The following is a 21750-nucleotide window of genomic DNA, read 5'->3' as shown; positions in this document are numbered from 1 at the left end:
ATCAAAGAAAACTACAAATTATATGTGGCCAACCAAAGGTGTTCGAAAGGCCTATTTGAATAAGGATAACCAAGAGTGTAGAATATTACTTCATCATCTCTCCTACATAGAAATGTGGTATGAGTCAGACTTTGCACCCCTTTTGTAGTCTTTTGAATGGTACTCTGTTTCCTGCAGCAGAATTATAAAGCAGCTTTTAGTAGAAAATATCTGTGTATGGAAATGTACCACAGAGCTGGAGAAAACAATCACATCATTTGGTGTAAAAATATTTAAAATAAATTGGTTTACTGCTGTATAGTAAGGCATTTATAGTGTGATTTAGTAGAGTAATTCAGCCTTATAGAGGTTTCCCTGACACAGACATCAGCTACTTTTGTTCTAGTCTAAACAGTTATATAAGCTATGTTCCACTGTGGTGGGTTGACATTGGCAAACAGTCAATCAACAACGCTGCCACTCGCTTACTCCCTCTCCTGTGGCATGGGGAGCAAGGAAGGAGGTGAGAAGACTCAAGGATTGAGACTGGTGCCACTTTAAGTGAAGCAATAGCTGCATAAACAAACAAATTAAATGCAGAATTTATTCACTATTGCTCATGGGCAAGCAAATGTCCAGCCACTAACTGGCAAGCAGGGCCTTGGCATGCAATTACATAGGAAAACAAATGCCATAACCACAAATGTTGCCCCTTCCTCCTCCTTTCCCTGAGCTTTTATGGCAAAGCATGACATCATATGGTATGGACTATACCTATGTTCAATTCAGTTTAGCTGTCCCAGTTATATCCCCTCCCATCTTGCGCAACCCCAGCCTACTCACTGCAAGCAGGGTCAGAAGGTGAAGAAAGAGAACCTCCAGGCTGTGCAAGCACTGCTCAGCATTAGCCAAAACACTGGTGTGTTACCAGCATTGTTTTAGCTACAAATCCATAACACAGGACCACACCGGTGCTGTGAAGGAAATCAACTCCATTCAAGACCCAGTAAAACAACCCATATAGAAAGAAAGGAGTGATTCCTTTTGGAAAATCTTGGCAATGAACTAGACACGGTGGGCCTTCCAGATAGGAAAAACTGTATCAGGCCGAGAAGACAGTACTTAGTGTAACTCCGTCAGCATCATGGTGCCTAGCAAATTGTTAGCAGAGTCCTAGACCATTGAAAGCATTATCAGACTGTTCTGTTTTTCTACACTTTGACAGGGCTTTTGAAATAGTTGAGAACAATTACAAAAACATACGCAGTTCTACTGTTGCCATGCTTTGAGGTCTGATCCTTGTCCTCACTTCAGCCTGAATTCAATGGCAAAGTGCTGCTGAGTTAAATGATTTCAGTGTCTCACTATTTATATTTACAACCCAATATGCTCCATCTGTTTTCTTCCTGTCAAGGCAGTCACGTCATATGTCTGATAAATATTTATAAATACAAGTTAATAAACTGAATCCATTTGGAAATAGAGTATGCAGCAGTGATATTCAATGCTGCTTTTGTGTATGGATATCATTAATATGAAGTTGCTTATTATATGTACATACGATCACAGGAAACAGAGAATTAGCTCTGCACATCTTGCTGTTGCATGCAACTTTTTTCCGTAATTCTATTCATCTTCAAATAGCTTATGATCTTTGTTTATTAAAAGGCAAATTTCTGTTTTGCCCAAATTGGCATTTTCAGTGCCTTCTTATTTCACCATCTATTTACTAATGGGTATTTTATAGCCACGTGTTCGTGTGTCAGCTTTATCCCTGACTTCAACTTTATCTCTTTCCTTCACATTTTTATCTCCCAAACAGTTTGTAGACAACAGATATAATGATAGCTTTCATTCAGTTCATCTTTTTCTAGGTGACTAGAGTGATACACACTGTTTCAGATGATAGCTTAATAGGATCTTGCATCTTTGTATTAGTACAAGTTTTTGGCACAACCTGTTGAAATGCCATATCATTATCCATATTACAATTTTCACCAATATCCTTGTTATTCATTTCAATAACTTCAAATGTGCCAGTATTCAAGGAATCTGTGAATAAGTGTGTGCTTCCAAACCCAGAGTGGTATGCGTGCTTTCACTAGTGACCACCAGCTTTTACTGGCTAAAGAGGAGGAGGGGATTTGGTTGTCTGTGCTCCTGTTTTATGTGAGTCCTGTACGTAGGTGCTGTTGAAGGCAGCACCTTGTCTGTGTGGTTGGCCATGTCAGTGTCCTCTGTGTTTGTGTGTATGCACATGTGTGTGCCTCTGGGACACAAATTGATAAAACATGCAAACAGAAAGCTGCAGCCACATCCCTTGGCCTGGAAGAAAACTCCCAGGCACACTGGACTGGGGTCCAGCAGCTGGGAGAAGGAATCCCTGGGCCCCAAACTGCTGAAGATGGTAGTTGGTTATAATATCCCTTTGCATTTATTATATTTAAAAACATTAGAAGCAGCCCGTAATAATCTCTTCCATAAAACCTGTGTTCGTATTTTATGCCACTTTGCTTTACTATCACCAATTTTACATTAATTTTTCTACTTTTCTGAATAATGTATCTCTTCTGATGACTGCATTTTAGGCATGACGTGTTACAAGAATTGCACTATTATCCTTATATAAGGATATGTTATTGTTATATAACATATCATTATATGTTATCCCTATAGATATATATACTTATATCCTGACACTTAATCAGTATCTTTGATTCCCAAATTCTACTGCCAAAGCTGCCTGGTATAAAGAAATCCTCAATTTCTTTTTAAGCTTACCTAAGTCTCTAGAAAACTTTCTTACTGTTCCTTTTTACCTCCTGTATACTTCTACCAATACTATTTCTTTGTTCTTTTAACTGCTGATGAGTTATTACTTTTACAGCATGATAAAATTATTCTTTCACAAAGTGTTATCAAGTATTTTTATCAAGGAAAACAATATTGACTTAGCAGTCTGCACAGTACATAGCACTCTTGCCCTTACACATTACCTAGGTAAGCAAATTAAAAAAACAAAACAAATAAAAAAAAACCAACCCAAAAAACAAAGATGAGAGTTTTCTAAAGTTTTGGCATCCATGGAATCACAGAATGGTTTGGGTTGGGAGGGATCTTAAACATAATCTTGTTCCAACCCCCTTGCCATGGGGAGGGATAATTTCCAATAGACAAGGTTGCTCAAAGCCTCATCCAGCCTGGTCTTGAACACATGGAACAAAAGAGACTTTCCCATCTTCTATGGGCAATCTGTGCCAGTGTCTCACCACCCTCTCAGTGAAGAATTTCTTCCTGATATCCCATCTAAATCTACCCTCTTCCTCTTAAAGCCATTCCCCCTTGTCTTATCACTACATGTCCTTGCCAAAAGCCCTTCTACAGATTTCTTGTAGGCCACCTTTATGCACTGGAAGACTCCATATTATAAGGTCTCCCCAGAGCCTTCTCTTCTCTAGGCTGAACAACCCCAGCTCTCTCAGCCTGTCTTCATATGAGAGGTGCTCCAGCCCTCTGATCATCTTTGTGGTCCTCCTCTGGACTTGCTCAAGCAGGTCCAAGTTCCTTCTGTGTTGGGAGTCCAAGATCTGAATACTGTTCTCCAGGTAATTGTGTCTTTCCGACTCCTCATTTTTAATTTGTGAATGAGTCATCTTAAGGGAAGTTACTAACTTCTCCTCTGCACTGCAGGAAGTAATTTTAACATGGCATCCTAATGGGCCCCACTTATGTATGATCAAAATGCAGAAAAAAATAGATGCTGTATTTCCATAATCTGGCCTCTTTGGGCTATGCCTATTCTAGATCATGACAACTGCTTCTAAAGTAATTTCTCAGATACAGCAAAATTAGGATAAAAGAAAGAAAATTTTAAGAGTGAAATATTACCATTCATTAAGCAAAATGTTACTGATCTTTTGAGAATGTTGATATGTCTTTCAGCTATTAAATATTATGTAAAGGAGACATAGAAGACATGTAAAGGAGTCTCTGTCTTTTATGCTTAGCATCAGAGTAAGCACCTTCTCTTTCATAAACATGTTCTAAGTGCCTCCTGGTGTATATTTTTCATATTATCAATTAAAAATTTAAGATATCATGACCCTGAAGAACAGCTTTTGACTGGGAGGCTGGACCTTCTGTGAGATGTGAAGTTTATGTATTTTTACTCCTATGGCTGTTTTCTTTTGCTTATAACCCAGGAACAGTAACTGAGATGGATAAACGAAATGCTGCTCTTATTCTAGTGGATTAATGGGTTGTGAACACAGTACAATCAACTTCCTTCATTAGGGTCCTTAATTCTTGTTATTTTATTGTCACTTGATACTAACATTCTTAAATGCTGCAGAATAATTAGTATATTTGCTTAGAATTTCATATAAATAGGTTTAAAATCTGATTTTTTTTAATCTCCTGTTATTTCCTATTCAGTATAAGTTTAAAATGAAACAATCAAAACCTTTGAAACTGTAAATGCTTCACAGTCCTTATGCTAAAACTAGACCTGAAAACTTGAGTAGCTTTACTATACTTTGAATCATCAATAATACTGAGGACTGGTTGTTACTGAAGTATTTTTTAGGGGTTTCACACAAAGTTTCTTTTTTTTTTTTTTACTACGCTTTTGTTAGCTCTGGAAGATAATATAATCATCATGAAGGGTACTTTGAAAGTTCTGTGCATTTATGGGTTCTTAAGAAACAGCCACTGTGTTAGAGAACAACTAGTAAATATTTTCACTGATGTCCAAAGAAGTAAAGCTTATACACTTGTTCTCTATCTATCTCTTCTTGAATGACTTTTCAATCTGCGGACTTAATTTCAGCCAAACATTGGTAGAGTGCTAAAGTTCTTAAAACACTCATGCATATGTAATGAAAATGTTTTCTGGTTCATAAGAGAGATGTACAAATGGCTTTGAGGGAAGGAAAAGCAAAAGATGAACCACCAAATCGTATCAGTCACTAGAGAGTCTTCAGGGGAAAATGTTGTTAGAAATACCTCATCTATGGAGAAAGTAGCTAAGTGCTGCAATCAGACAGTTGACATGATCCACGTGAAAATAGGTTCCATTAGCTGTGCTGCTCAGGAAAGTCCTTCATTATGCCTGTTAAAAATCATGAACATATTAAGGTTATTGTTGATATAAAATGCTGAGTAAGTTATAAAATGTCATGACTATTAAGTCCGGTAGAGAAAATGTCCAAAATAATTAGCAGAGCACTTGGGTTTTCTGGTATGTCTGAAAACTACCATTTATACTGTACAACAGAGGTATGGCTCACTTATTTTTTCTCCTTGACAGTAATTATGAGAGAGCCTCTTCTAAAGAAATGAATTTGATTTAAAAAATGCATCTTTTTGGATTTTACAAAAAACTGAAACCTTGCACTTTTTCATTAAGAAAAAGCAAAGTGTTGATACTTTCTGCAGAAAATGTGTCAACTAAAGTTATTTTTGTTGCATAAAACTATGTTTTCTGAGAAACTGTAGTCAGTAATATTGAGGCACAAGAAAGGAGAGTCACCAAAAATACTTTTTTGCAATTGAAAGGATGAACAGAAATTTGACTTGATACTTCTTCACAAATGTGTGTGGGTAGGAATTAATAATTGGAACAATTTAATTTCAGTCCTCACATAACTTTTTTGACTTATTTTGAGACTACAAATAAAGGCTTCTGCCTGCTCCTATGTAATTTTTAAGTAATTGTATCATATCAAATTTCTTTGAGGGTCTATATTCTGGCATTCACTGAGTATGTACTTTTTAATTTGGTTTTGAACAAAGGAAAATTAATTACATCTGTTGCATTAGTTCTTTCATAGAGTCCTGGTACCTTAGGGAAAATTTACAGATCTACTGCAATATCTTGCCTAAGAGTGTGAACAGCCCAATACATTATCTTACACAAAATATTTTGAAATGTTATATGCTTTTATCCATGCCAGAAATACAACCAGATTTTGTGAACTATACATGTATGAAATTATGTATATAACCAGGTGTGAAAAAAATAGATGCTAACCTTTTATTTTTCCCCAATTTTAAACCAGTTAGCATATGCTACATCATCACATTTTACTGCACTAATGTGAAGAGTGACCTAGTTCTGTCTTTCTTTACCAGTATCTTCTTTTTGTTATGAGATTAGAAATTACAAGGTTCTATACTAATATAAATTACATTTTGCCTACGCTGTGTTCTGTGATTGTCAGACTGAAGTTTTCTGTAATGTTTGAAGAAATGAGTAATTACATTTATTAAAAATCCTTGTCCTGCTGTGTAAGCTGTTTAGAATTTGCACTGAGAAAAGACTGTTCACTTCTATACCTGCAAAAATTATGACTTATTTAATTTTTGGTGCTTCTAATATTTCCATTGCTCAGATGTCACTGGCTACACAGGCAGTGAATGGAAGTTTTCCAGCAACTGAGCTCATTATTGTCTAAGCCATTTGCCTTCACCCGAATATGGGAAGTATGATTCCATGCTGGATTACTAGCAATGCAAATTGGTCTTAAAACATGCAGAGACTGCTCGCAGTTTGCTGTGGCACTTTTCCAGCAGGCACCTGAATGGTTGAAAACTCTTATCAAGAACAGTGCTTCTGAGCATGATGCTTTCTGCAGTTGAAGAAAGACCTCGTCATCAACTTCTTGATCCAGTGGCCTGTAGCAGACACCAAACACAAAGTCTTCGTTGTTGGCTTGGTCCCTAATTTTGACCCATAAGCTGTACACTTGTGCATTGCTAGTCTTCAAAAATAGCTCTGTGCAATCCCCATTTTTGTCCTAGAAGGCAACTCTCCTGCCTATGCTTCCTTACCTGTTCCATCTGAATAGTTTATAGCCATCAGTCATTGCATTTCAACCATGCGATTCATCCCATCAAGTTCACAGGTGTTTTCTGGTTGCTTCCTAATATTTCAGGAGCCCCTGGCTTGTCTGGGGTGCTTAGAACTCCATCCCTCTCCCCTGCTAAATCTAGTTTAAAGCTCTGTTTGTAAACCCAGCCAGCTTGTGATCCAGGATACTCTTGCCCCACTTGGTCAGTTGAGCCCCATCAGTTGTGAACAGGCATGGTGTCCTGGGTTCAGCAGTAGCAGTCATGTTTCTCCTCCTTGGTAGCTGGTGCAGTGCAGTGTTTTGACTTTCAGCTCGGGAACAGAGCTGATAGAGATGTTTTGGTTTGGCCAAGGACTTTGTGAGCCTCATGCTCTGCCAGGGGGGAGGGGAAGCCGGGAGGAAGCAGAGACAGGACACCTGACCCAAACTGACCAAAGAGGTATTCCATACCACAGCACGTCATGCCCAGGATGTAACGGGGAGTTAGCCGGAAGGGCTGTGAGACTGCAGGGTTGGAGGAGGTATCGGTCGGAGCTTGGTCGGGCTTGGGGGGCGAGTTATCGGTCAGCGGGTGGTGAGGTGTTGTATTCTCTTCCCTTGTTATTTCCTTTATCATTATTATCATTGGTGGTAGCAGTAGTGATTTGTGTTATACCTTAGTTACTAAACTGTTCTTATCTCAACCCGTGGGAGTTGCATTCTTTTGATTCTCCTCTCCATCCCTCCGAGAGCAGGGGGAGGGCAAGAAAGGGGGGGAAGTGAGCGAATGAGTTACCTGGCTGGGTTTAAACCACGACAGTTCTTTTTGGCGCCCAACGTGGGGCTCGAAGGGTTGAGATAACGACAGATTTGACTGGATTAATAGTCACTCGTCACAATGCTGATTTATTGGCTCTCAGAGTTGTTCTTGTTGATCTCACAGCTTCAGAATGTTGTAACTTACGTAGAGCCGGTATTCGCTGTGTTAGTGTTTATCAAGTGTGGGGCCTGGGCTAAGGTTCTTGTCTCACTGTGCTTTATGGCAATGGCTTGTAATACGGGCGGGCTCCAGCAGCAGGGCGGGACGGACGTGGCCGTGGACTTGTACCTGGCCGTCCGGCTGCTCTTCACCGTCCTGGCCCTCGCCCTACTCTCCATCTTCGTGAGGCTGCGGGGAGCCGAGGGGGAGCGGCCCCGGGAGCTGGCGGCAGCCGAAGCGGCCCGGGAGAGCGGCCCCGGGGACCAAGCGGTGGCGGGAGCGGGGCCGGAGGCCGCGAGGGGACGGCTGCCGGTGGAGGAGGCCGGGGCGGTCGCGGAGCTGAACCCAGGACACATGGTTTCCTGAAGGTATGCCCAAGATGATAAAAGCCAAGACCTTGAGCATGCCACCTGTTAGTCATGTCAAGAGTTGTCATTTTCTGAAAATTGTGGAGTGATGTATAATGGTGTGATTCCAGTGACAGGGGTGGAGGAAAATGTTAGGGTATTACAAAAGAAATTGGGCAAATGAGAATTATAGATGATAACAAATTAGCAAAGCCTTTCTTGATGTTCGTGATTAGCCTCCTCAGGAGACTCAGAGCACAGCCATTTTTTTAAATTTCTAGATTAGGCTAGTCAAAATGCTGAGAAAATGAGTATCGATGTCTGCATCCTGCACTTCTCAGGGTAAACAAAATCTCTGTGACTTCCTTTAGTTCATATGAAACATAATAAATGTTTGCTGAATGTAGTAAACTCCTCAGACTACTAAACTCTTCAGTAGCTAACACAATTTGCTATTCTTGGCTTCAAACTCAGAAGTGGGTTAAGATGGGCTGAGGAAGTTTAGAGCAGTTTTTTCATGCTGTTTGTTTGCACACTTAAGAAAATCTCATTATAAAGGACACATTCAATTCCATTTTGAAAGTTTATCTTCATATAGATGGGAGTCAACAGTGCTATTTTTTATTTTATAAATTCAAGTTAGTGGATCCAGCAAAGACAAACTGAGGTTCTAAACCAGTTTGTTGTCTGCTTCTCTGTTTTAGAAGGAAAATATTGGTAAATGCTGTTTTAGCAATACAGAGATTACTTGGTTATCATTAATAGGTTTTAATGTTGTTTAAAATGCTAATGGAAATCTAAAATACTGCAATGGGCAGATGGAAAGTGGCAAGATGTTTACTACCACCTCTATGAAAATTATTTTCATTTAATTTTCCAAACTAATTTGGAAAATTTACTAAACTAATTTGGAGAGATTTATTCTCTGAAGGATAATAATGTATGCTGTAATTCAGTTTGGAATAGTTGCTAATAATTTTAGAAGGAACGGAAATTAATATTCCGGAATTAATTTGTTTTCTTTGTTACTGTTACTTAGAAATATTGAATTTATGTTTTTATTCAGACTCTGATGGTTGCTAAGGAAACCACTTGTATTATATCTGTGGGTATGGCATAGACCTTAACTATAAAAACAGGCAAATGTGTCTACAACTACCTTTTATTTAGAAAGAATTGCACATTTTAATCAGCACATGATCCTCATCCACCTTAATTTCTGTATTTTAACACAACAAAAAAATTACACTGCATACACCTCCCCAGGAGGACTTATGCACAGCTTGTGTTTTCAGGTACATGAAGCTAGCATCACAGCAAGAGTTCAATGCAAGCTAAATAAACTGAGATCAGGCTGAGGTCTGGATGAGAAGCTAAGCTGAGACATCCAGCCGGCCCTGGATTTCAATAGTCAAATACTGTTAATTTTCCTCTTTGATCTGCCCTGCCCAAACAGAATTAGAGAACATCATTTGGTAGGAGGCACTGCCCTTTGGGAACGAATTAAAACTTACGTTCTGAACACTCGCTGCCATCAAAGACTGTGAAGCTTCACATAAAGTTACCTTAGGTCATGGTTAAATAATGGCTTTGATTAGCTGTTTGCTTTATGGAGGGGGCCCACCTTTGGGAATCTATTCACTATATAAAATGGCCTTTGGATTAGACACTTGAGCAAGTGATGCAATTTGCTCTAAGGATATCTGAGTTTAGGTTACATAGGTTACATATATACAAGTTTAGAGAGGTTGTACAGAACAGAGGAGGAAAGGGGAGATGACTTATCAGTCCAAAAATTATTTTCAAGTATCCAACAAGTAAATATAAGATCATCAGGAATTTTAAAGATTTGTAATGAGGATGTGGGTGATGGTTTTTAGCATACTGCTGCCTGATGGCAAGTACAAGAGTAAATATAATGAATCTCTTATCTTAATTTGGCGTTTAGGTGATTGTGTGTCCAGGCGCTGAGGGCCCTCCCAGCCCTGACTGTTCATACCAGCCCCTCTGGTGCTCCTCCATCCTGCCAATTGCCCAGGACCACATTTCAGTCCCCCTCCCAGGTCTACCAGTCCCTGCCACTGGCAGCACTGGCAGCACTGGCAGCACTGGCAGCACTGGCAGCAGAGCTCCAGCTCCAGCTCCAGCTCCCCACAGCTGGAGCCTATTGAGCCATGCCCACCAACAGACCTGCTGTCTGGCCTGGCTTTGGCCTGGTCCCCTCCCCAGGGAGTTGTCCCATACACAGCCTGGGGATGTATCTGATCCCATTTCTCCTCACCAGGCCTGATCTTAAACTCCACCCACAGGCTGGCAGGGCAGCACAGCCTGGTCTTGGCTTGACTGTCACCATGGGACTTGCTGATGATCTGGGCTCCTTGCTGGATTCAGTCACAGCCTCTGGGATTGCCCCACTCTCTTACTAGGCATTTCTGATCCCAGGCATGGTGTGTGTGCGTGCGAATTGCTTCACTTGATCTGCACTGTTCCAGTTGAAAACCCTAGCCTGAAAGCAAAAGGAATATTTCCCTTGATTGCAGTATGAGCCTGAATCTAACCTCCAGCACATCCACAGACAGGACAACACAGCCTGGGGGAGGCAGAGAGCAGCCAGAGAACAAACAGGGTAGTGAATGCTGCACCCAGCAGAAGTTTAGCCTTGCTTTTCCATGAGGTATTGTAAATTCATCTAATGTTCTATCTGCAAAGGCATGCACAAAAAGTACTGAAGAGAAAGCTTGCTGTTGCAAGGTGGCGTTGGCTCAGCAGCCATCAGGAAAGCCTTGGGGCCTGCTGTAGCCCAGCCTGAGGAGCAGGAACATGAGATTGAGCACAAAGCTGTGGTATGGTGGCTAATTTTTCTAGCCCAGCTTGAGCACAGGCACCTGAGCCTCTTGTGGGGAAGAGACCGCAGACCTTGTGGAGGAATTCAGGCCCCAAAACTGAGAACTGTGAGGGGGCTGATGAGAGGAATGGGTAGCAGCCTGCAGCATCTCTGATCCCAGCCAACACCCTGTGCTAAAGTAAAGGGCAGGATTTTGATCCTGTCCCATTTCAATCTCTTTTGATCCCATTTAATTACTAATCCATTACCCATACTTTCTTGCAGTCTCTGGGAATTCACTTTTTCTAAATTTTCACCCATTCTTGATTAACATGCGTACCTGAAAGGCTAGGTTTATGTAGGTAGCCACCTCAGTTATTAAACAAGCATAATGCCTTAAACAAGCAATAGGTTACATGAGACTGTTTTCCCAATCTCTGAAACGTGTTTGGTATCTTGCTGAAGCATAATCAGGAGTTTCAGAAAGGGTCTGCAAAGCCATATGCTGGCACAGAATTTGAAGACTGGTTATTGCCAGTTATCATGAACAGCTTCTTCAGAAATGTCAAGGAGTTGAAGGCAGATTTCTCCCTTTGAAGAATAAGGTTACGGCTGGAATGTAGTTATAGAGAATTGCTTCTGTAGAGCTAATGTAGCTGCTAAAGTGAATTAAATGATTCCAGATGGGCTTGAAGATATAATTTTGGAGATGCTACCTGCAGCTGTGACTCACTTCCCATTAATTTTCTAGTAGTCCTGGGTCTCCTACCCATCTGGAAGCTATTATTTAGGATTATAGATGTGTTTAAAATCCTGGAGACTAGGAGCTGTGATTTTGAAACATGCTTAAGTAGGCCACGCATATGAATAGGGAGTTATTAGAGGGTAATAAAAAAAGCCTTATTTTCAGTTTTAAAGGTGTTCAGAGAACTTTTCCTGTGGATGAGGCAAGTAATAGCTTAAGAGTTTTGTTTACAGAGAATGTTGTCTATGTGGAAACTGTCAAGATCAAAGAGGTAAATAGTGGACAAAACGTGGTTCATACGACACATTTCTTTTCTTAGTACACAGCAGTCCTGAGAACCTTGCCTATCGAGAAAGCTGAAATTCAGATTATGGCTGATGTCAAAGTTTCTTTCCATGTAAAGTTTCAGAGAGTTAGGCTAAAAGAATCTGTTCAAATAAATTCAGCAAATTACTACAAAACTATTTCCAGAAGCTTCCTCTCATAGTTTCTTTGCTTATCACAAAATAGAGGTGTAGAGTTGTTCAGACTTTAAAAAAACACAAACAAAATACTGCTAATTGGTATGAGAATGTTATCTTCATTTTTTAGACAACTATTAGTATCTTACTTATATGGAAAGCTAGAAAAGCTCATATAGAATAATAAAGACTTTGGTGCAAAAGGTCTAGATTCTGCTTACAAACTGCTGAATTTCAGTTCATTCTTCATAAGGAAATCAGAAACTGATACTCTTCAGTGTCAGTGTTTTTTCCTCTCATTATTGGTAAGGCGTTGCTTGGCAAAGTGGAATGCTATTGCTAAGGTTAGGATCTGGATTGCAGCTGTAGGAAGATGGTCTCACTGAAGGTCCCACTCACACCTCAGCATGCTCTCTGGATTGGACAAATGAGCCCACACAGAGGCAGTTAATGGGGAGTAGCTAACACTAAACCCAGGAAAACATCAGTGATAGGTTAAACCCACAGTCTACCTCATCTAGTTTGCTGTCAACGGTACTGGCCAACACAATACTGTCTGAGAAAGAGAATAAAACCAGGCAAGTTTATAGTAAGTTGTTTAGATGAAAGAATATTCTTTCATCTCCAGAAATTTGTGATTCAGAGGTTTTCTGTGCCAGAAGCATTGCCTTTTATTTCAAATGTGTGATTCAATGTACACATTCTTAACCTTACCCTAACTAGAAGCCAAGGCTCAGCTACTATATTGGGGAATACTTATGGTTTCTTCTGTAATAGTATTGTTGGATGCTGGGCAAGTCAGTCTGAAAGAAAGTGGGAAGTTAAAGGTCCTTTCCAAAGCAGAAATATAATGCTTCAAATGAATTGAATGTTATGATCCAGTCCTGTTGATAATCAGCTTACAAAACAAGAATTAAATACCCTGATACAACTTTTCCTGGAAAAACACATAGCCTTGCAGCAGAAATGTTGTTTGGCAGGTAGCTCCGTAGTGCATACTAAAGCAATAGAAGTCACCTTGAGAGCAGATGGAACACAATCAAAGATTAATGGCAAATTTATGATCCTTTTAAGAACAGGAGCCAAATAAAGTCAAATTGAATCATAGATTTGGAGGCAATATAGGATCAGAACATGTAAAAGTAGACATTATTGGTAAAATCAATTTGGCTACATGACTAAAACAGAGAGCACTCTGAAACACTGCAGGATGGGTTCTGGGCCAGTTTTGCTAATCTCCCTAAGTAATTAAAAGAGAGGAGGAGTGGAACTGAAACAGAGCACAGCAAAAGCTGTAGGCTTTCTAAGTTTGAAAAAGAGTCTTTCCTTTCTATTGGCTTTGTGAATTCCGAATAGGATACGGAATAGCAGTTAAACCTTTTGTCATAGCAGACTAACTTCGCATTCCCAGTGTAGCATTAAGTGCATATTTAACAGCTTATGTGAGAGGCACTGTAGAAGTCTAGGCTCTTCAAAGGATGCAGTGTTTAAACCAAAAATAACTATTTATTCATTTTCTCATTTTTTTGGAAAGAAAGCTGTAAAAGAAATTTATCTATAAAATATTGATGCATGAGGTGTTATTAATAAATATTATACAATGTTTATTACAGATTATCTTCAGATATGCTAGCCAAAATTATGCCAGTATTTTTTGCTATCTAGTTCCTTTAACTTCTAGCTAAAATTAGAAATTTGAGACACAAATGACTTAATGTTACCTTGTTTTAGGGAGTGGGGAGTTTGTGAAAAAGTGGGGAGAAGAAAGCAAAACAGGAAATTAAGCATTAGTACAGTGTTTCATCAATTTTACTTACGTGCTGCCTTTCAGCATCATGTATTGCTTGAGAAATAAGAAATGAGATTAATCCATAAAATATATTAATATATCATAGCTTCAGCAAGCAGGCTAAATTCACAAATACTTTTTTTTTTTTAATAAATCTTGAAGTAGTGAAAAAGTAAGGCTTTTTTGTTCAAATTCTACACTATTATTAGTACAGCTAAATGGTCTCCAAAGGAGCTTTTGCTGATTTTTATCACCAGAGGCTCAGGTGACAAGTATTTCTGTTCATTTATAAAAATCCATCTCTTACTGATGGTGATGAGATGCACAGCATATAGTGTAAACCAGAACTTAATAGTGTATAATTTCAAAATTTTCTTAAGGTTGAAGATCAAATTAAGTAAATTTCTGCATGAACTACCCAAACATGACAAAATTTAAAAGGCCAATAAGGTATAAATTAGAAGTCTTTAAAAACTTTCCTTGAAATTAATGTGGGTATTCAGTGCAATATGGTAGGTGTCTTATATGGGACTAAGAAGCAAAAAAGTATATTCTGTATGATGAAAAGCACATGTATAACTGAGCTACATAGTCATGTAGCTATGACTATATGTTGTTTTTTTTTTTTTTAGGCAAGAAAACACATTATTTTTATCCAAATACATTCAGTGTGGCTCTTTCTTTTTTTTTGGTCAGGATAGGCAGCACAGAAGAGCTACACATTGAGTCAGAAGCTAGGATTAATGCTGGAGCTCTCAAACCTCGTGCACTGATTTGAGGGCTGTGCTACTGGTGTACTCACACATAGGGCTGTATATCATGGTTTCACAGCTTGGTATTGGGTCATGTCTTTTGCTCTCTTGGGGAAAGTTGCCAGACATTGCTGGGCATTGCTAGGCAACTTTGATGGTGGCCTGATGGAACAGGAAACAGGCAAAGGCAAATCTTGTTGTAATCCTTACTCCCATGATGTAACAGGGCACATGTTGTTTCATGTGCTGAAAAGATGTTTCTAACAACTTTAACCTGTATTGGAAAAAAATGGTATTGCCACCATTGTCTCCATCCATTTTTTATGTGGTTTTGGTTGTAGGACATAGGTATTTCTTTCTTGTTTAACAGTTAAAATAGTCCTTTCAATAACTAAATAAACAGAAAAGTAGTTTAACTCGCTTACATATATGGGCATCATCCTAACCTGACATTTTTCTCTGAGAAGAGTATATGAAACTCAAGTAAGGAATAAATAACGTGAAAAAACATCACAAGAGAAACCAATGCATCTAATATTTCAACTGTTGTGTCAATTGAGCTTTGCTTTTCTTTTTTTTTAAAACTGATCTGTAATTAATGGTATTTATGTTCAGTGCAATATTATCAAGCTGAGAACAAAACACTATCCTTTGACTGAATTTACTTACTGCATAATAGGAGAGAAAAAGACTGCAATCCTAGTGCTACAAGTTAACAATTTTTCTCTCAATGACAAATCTGTTGAAACCAACAAAACTTAATATAGAAGTGCTGTCTTTGCAGAAAGAGCATCATGATCAGAGCTGAAGTGATGGCAAGCTGGAAACATGCTGTAATGAGCTGGAAAGAAGGAATGTGAAGGTAAAAATGACAAGAAAATATGCTACATTAGACTAATGACATACATACGGAAGTGCATTTAAGTCATTGCTTTCTTTATCTGAAAACTGTAGGCTCACAAAAGAACACCCCCGACTATTTCAGGGAGAGCTGTGAATCAACACATAGCTGTTGCTCTCTGTTTTGCTATTAATTCAATAGGTTGAACCACTCTGAATTCATGCATACTCTTGAATCTTACAAATATGCCAATATAAATGATTGCTGTAGCTATGGAATGCCTCCAGCTAATAAATGGTTTAGGATTCTGCAAGTTAAGCTACAATAATTGTTTTTAAATGAGCCCAAGGCAAAATTTGAACCTTGGATTTCTATACTGCTTGTAAACATAAATACAGCCAAGGAAGGGCAGGATCTGTGACTTTTTCCATGAGGATATGTATCTACCCCTATTCTTATAACACTCAAGCAGTGTTTCCTGTGAATGTTCTGACCATCATCAACTCAGCTCACCAACAGTTTAGGGAGATTCGCAAGAAATCATAATGTATGGTGAAGCTATAAAAAAACTAATTTAATAAGAAACTCTCCGCTCCTGTAACTGAAGTCATGGCACACTGCAGCAAGAAGCCAAGAGGCATGGAGTTCAAAGTAGTGGGTGTCTCTATACATCTGCTATTAAACATTTTGCTACAAAAGGAAACCCTGGGATTTCATGCCATGCTTTTGTAATTGCTTATACATTTATATTAACAGTCATGAGGTTAAAGAGTAGAAATATTCATAAATTATGACTGTTGTTATTATTTAAGTATAGACCCAACTACCATCTCCTGGAAAATGAGAGCATTTCAGTCCAAACAACTACCAATTTTTACCTTGTTATTCCTGTTAATAATCTTCAGTTGCATTTATGAGTTCAGTTTAAAACAAGTAGAAATATACTTTATTGGTTAAACAGATAGAGGAAAAATAGATATTTTTAGTGTTGGTAATACAACCCTGCCCAAGACTGACGCTACTGAATAACGCAAAGAAATCTGTTCACAGCATTTTCTAACATAATTTTAATGCAATAGTTCTTGTAAACTGCTTCAAATTTTATCTGTTAATCTGTGCTCAAATAAGTGATTTTCTAGACACTGGCAGGAACTTCAGCTTTCAGAATGCAACTCATTATTAAAGATAATGGACAATTTTCTGTGGTAAAGAATTACATTAAAAGAGTACCAGAACAGTATTTCTTGAAAAAAAAAAACCACACAAAAAAAACAAACCCAAAAAAACCCCAACCACAAAACCAAAAAAAAAAAACCAAACAAAAAAACCCCAACCTAGAACAAAATCTGCATTGCACAGATTATGTAAGAGGAGAATGAAAATGGGCACCAAAATTATTGTGATCCTAACTCTTAATTAGATTTTACAGATACTGTTTCAACACACTAAATACAGATACTCAAGAAAAATGTCAAAAATGTCATTACTTTCTACAGTAGGAATTAAAATTTTCTAGATCAAGAAAGTGGGTAATATGGAGAATTTCACTTTAATCCATTTTTTCTCCTTCAACTATTAGCTAGCAGAAAGATCTTACACATATGACACGACACTAGTACAGTAATCTCTAATAACATTTCCACAGCTGGTGTTATTCTTTTAGATTTTTGTTTTTAACTGTTAGAGGAAAATATTCTTGATTTGAGTGAATGTTAAAAATATCTGTCAGTGAAAATGTTTGCATACTTTGAAAGCAGATAATACTCATCCTGAGTTTTCAGATATGAACAGATCTGTTGCTTTAGCGCAAACAACTTCATTCTGACAGTAGTGTCCTGTAACCTATTCACAATCATTTTTATAGCAAAGACAGCCAACTGCAGGGAATGGACTTCAGCAAAGCTGGTAGATGTCATAGGTACTGCTGCTCCTAGCTACACTGTGGCATCATGGCAGTGGCCATGTCATGTGGGACACCTTCCCAGGCAAGTAGGTTAAAAAGTTTGAAATAGCTGCATTTTTTCCTTAAGAAGGTATGATAAATAAAGGCTTGCCTTTATTTCTGAAAGTACTAAATTTTTAATTTTCTTTGGGAAATTAGTACAGTTTCTTATCTTGGTGGGCAGGATATAATTAGTAGACACTATCAGTACATTTTCTTCTTTTCTGTAATATTATTTCCATTTGTGCACAACTGGTAAACTATCACAAAACTAAGAATATTCAGGAGGGCTGATATATGTTTTATGTGTGCATTAATTATACAAAATACAATTTAATATGTGCATTAAATATATGAAAACTTTTAACATTAGAAATGGTGTGAAGCAGTTTAAAAGTTACTTTTTATTACAGATGCTGCTAAGAATTTGTCAATTAAATATTTCAATACATAAAAAACATCACTGGCCCAATTACTAAAGCTACAGTTCTGAAGAAGACTGTGCCATAATTGCCAAAGGCATTATTTAAAGCACCTACAAAATGTGATTAGAAAGGTAGCTGGAGCTGAATAAGATCAAGTTATATTTGCTGTTAGCTTCTGCAGCACCACTCCTAAGCTATTCATGGAGAAAAATAATAACTTCTGCCACTTTGGTAACTGCGCATTGTTTTCATTACCAGTATCTAAATTCAGAAAAGTAATGCATTTCCAGTGATTCAGACTGTTGTCATTGTTATATACATACTTGAATATTTGCAATTTGAAAAGAGTATTACATATTTTCAGTCAACATTATGTATCATAATGGAGCTGTGTGAAGGCAGGCTAGCAAGTTGACCAGTAATAACAATTTGTCCCCTTTTGCATGAATAGAGTACTGCATCTGCCAAGACTTCAAAAGTGTTTTCTGTCTCTCATATGGATAAAAACTGAGCCTCGCTGGTTTAGGAGGTACTCATCTTTGCAGGGTGATTGAAATACTTGGTAGCAGCAGCTGCAAGCTGTGCTTTCATATTGCTAAACCCAGGATTTGTTTTGTTTTGGTTTTGGTTTTGTTTTCTGAAGATTTCTTTTGGTACCTTAGGCTCTTTTTATTCTTTTCCACTAGACATTTGTAAAGTAATGAAAACCATTTTTTTCTTTTTCCCAGAATTATTTGGTTTCTACTGAATTAATCAACTTGTCTCTCTTTCATTTAGTTAAGTGAAACTTTTGCATATCAAGTGAACTATCTTGGCTGCCTTTTACTTACATTTTCTGGCAGTGATACTTTTTCAGCTCCTCTAATTCAGTTATATGTGTTCTTTCTATGGTATAGTTTTGAATTTATTTACCTTCTATTATTGGTTTGTAGGTTATCCTCTTATCTCATCCACTTGCCTGAATTTAGAAATGGCTGAAACTTATAACCTTACTGGTTAACACTTAGTTGACTGGTTCTCCACAATAAAAATTAATTGGAATGAATTTGGATAATGTAGGGATCACCTGAAGAAACAGTATAAACTAACTTTTCCATCATGGTGATTAGATTGAACCAAGGCTTTATTTTCTGTCTAACTGGAGGGACAGGTCTTAATTTTCCATAACTACATCTTGATCAGGATGTGGGCTTGGATTTGTGACTTCAAGGCAACAGGAGTCTTTGAAAGCAGTATAAAAAGAAGTAGCAGTTGTTTATTCTCTGTTCTGATACAGAAAAGCTCTTAAGTGCCTGTTCAAATGTGTAATATTTGTTGGCTGATGTTCCAACTGTATGTAGACTGAAATTAAAAAAAAAAAGAAAAAAAAATGTTGGAGTTGAAGGACAGACATCTTTTTGATTGGTATTGAATTGCCCGGGTTAGGGGGCACTTGTTCTATTTATTGGCATTAAGAGATCAAGTTCTTCCAAGTCAGTTACATTGCTAATATTGCTAAACAGTTTCTAATAAATTCCTTACTGATAGTTTACTATTTTATTCCATTTCAGGATATTATTTTTGTCTCCAAGGGAGTCAGAGATGTGCATACATCTTAAGCATCCTTATTGTCAGTTATGTACAGGATCCATGTCAAATGTTTCTGTTTGTCCCACATAATGTCCCAGTCAGTCTGGTCTTTTCAAGGTCTTTTAGACTGTGTATTTCTGTGCAGGTTATTTTATCAAAACTGTTTATATATGATTACATAGCATTAGTATATAGCTGGTTTATGTATGTTTGCTGTCCTGGGTTCAGCAGTAGCAGTCATTTTTCTCCTTCTTAGTAGCTGGTGCAGTACTGTGTTTTTGACTTTCAGCCTGGGACCAGTGCTGGTAAGACTAATGTTTTTCGTTGCTGCTTAGTAATGTTTAGTCTGACCAAGGACTTTGTGAGTCTCATGCTCTGCCAGGGAAGAGGGGAAGCCAGGAGGAAGCAGAGACAGGACACATGACCCAAACTAACCGAAGAGGTATTCCATATCACAGCACATCATGCCCACTATATAAACTAGGTGCAGCTACCCAGAAGGGCTAGATCACTGCTCAGTCGGGCTGGGTATCGGTTGGCAGATGGTGAGTGGTTGTATTCTCTTCCCTTGGTACTTCCCTTATTATTATTATTGGTGGTAGCAGCAGTAGTTTGCATTATACCTTAGCTACTGGACTGTTCTTATCTCAACCCATGGGAGTTACATTCTTTTCATTTTCCTCCTAATCCCTCTGGGAGCAGGGAGGAGGAAGGAAGGGGAGAGAGAGAGCGGCTGTGTGGTTCTGAGTTACAGCTGGGCTTAAACCATGACCCATGCATATAAATGATTACATCCACCAATAATACCTCTTTCCATATTACACTGTTTGCTGTTTAATGTAATATTTAAAGATTGACATTAGACTTTCTCTTAAATAATGGAACTGCTTGAATATTTTCATTCAGCTACTTAATCTTCCCTCTCATCCTTACGTAGCATCCAATTTCTTCCACTTCTGTTTGCTGAAAAGTCTTGTCCAAGATCTCAGTTTTTTTCCCCTATAATCATTGTCAAGACTTCCAGTATCATAGGTATGCATATATGCATAGGCATATATATATGCATATATAAAATACATATATAGATATAACATTGAAAATATCACAGTCCTCCAGGAAGAACAACCTTGCACATATTATGTGATGCACTGTAGTCATAATATTTTATGTTGCAAAGCAATAGAAATATGCATTTCAAATTATTGATAATTAAATTAAATGTACATAGTTATCTTTGGAGTTTCCTAACTCTTACTGTTCTGCTTTAAGCTCCTTGGATGCCTGAAAAAAGGACTACAACTAAATGGAAGACCAGACTTTTAACTATTCCCATGTTACCCTCTTTCATAGAATCATAGAATGGTTAGGGTTGGAAAGGACCTTTAGATCATCTAGTTCCAACCCCCCTGCCATGGGTTTCTCTGTTAGAAAAAAAAAAAAAGTGTGTTACTCTTTCTCTGCACACATCTGATTCCACTCAGCCACTTTGTACTACATATAAAGCCTCAGCAAGAGCTGCTGGATACCTTTGGGTCATGAGTTTCTCTGCTCTTCTTGAGTTTTAGCCAAGCCTTGTGAACTACAGATACACTGACTAAAGCATAATAGTCTAAAATAGTATGCTAACAGAATATTGTTTGACATTTTAATTTCACTCCACTCTAAATACTACTGTGCAACTTTACAGAGTGTATATGTTGCATAAAAGAAAATAGCCTAAGTCTTTAAAGCAGTGTCATAATAGCAAATTACCTATTTCATGAGAGGAGCTGCAAATAAAGCTGGTTTATCAGCACTTGCATTGGAAATTTTCATACATCTTGGCAGACAGTCACACCTGAAGTTAAGTAGAGAGTTCTGGCTCATTCACAGAGGAGGAACTTACTTATTGCTGCCTTGTGGGTACAGAAGCTGCTGCTTTTATTCATAGTTTCCTTTATTGAACAGTATTCCATGACATGACAGTCATCAGTCTGTGCTGTTTATCTTAGATCCCACTCCAGTGTATTGATATGCAAGAACACAGTCAATACTACTTTAACAATTCAGAATTTCCACCCCTTCTCACCACTGTTACAAAGTTCCTTGCAGATAGAAATTTTCATTTACACCTTAGGGTCCTCTGGGAAAATTATTTTTCTCCCCCTCCATTATTTAAGATGTAACAAAAAATTAGTATCCTTTCTCAAAACATAGAATAAATTAATAGATAGTATGATGGTTTTTGCATTCTCTTCTCAAAACCACTGAAGTTAATAAAAAATGCC

Source organism: Pezoporus flaviventris, unplaced genomic scaffold (assembly GCF_033815535.1).
Source record: "Pezoporus flaviventris isolate CSIRO_AGI_PZ_B2104156 unplaced genomic scaffold, CSIRO_AGI_Pfla_v1 ptg000002l, whole genome shotgun sequence".
Classification (NCBI taxonomy): Eukaryota; Metazoa; Chordata; class Aves; order Psittaciformes; family Psittacidae; genus Pezoporus; species Pezoporus flaviventris.
Note: the sequence above shows the minus strand (reverse complement) of the source record.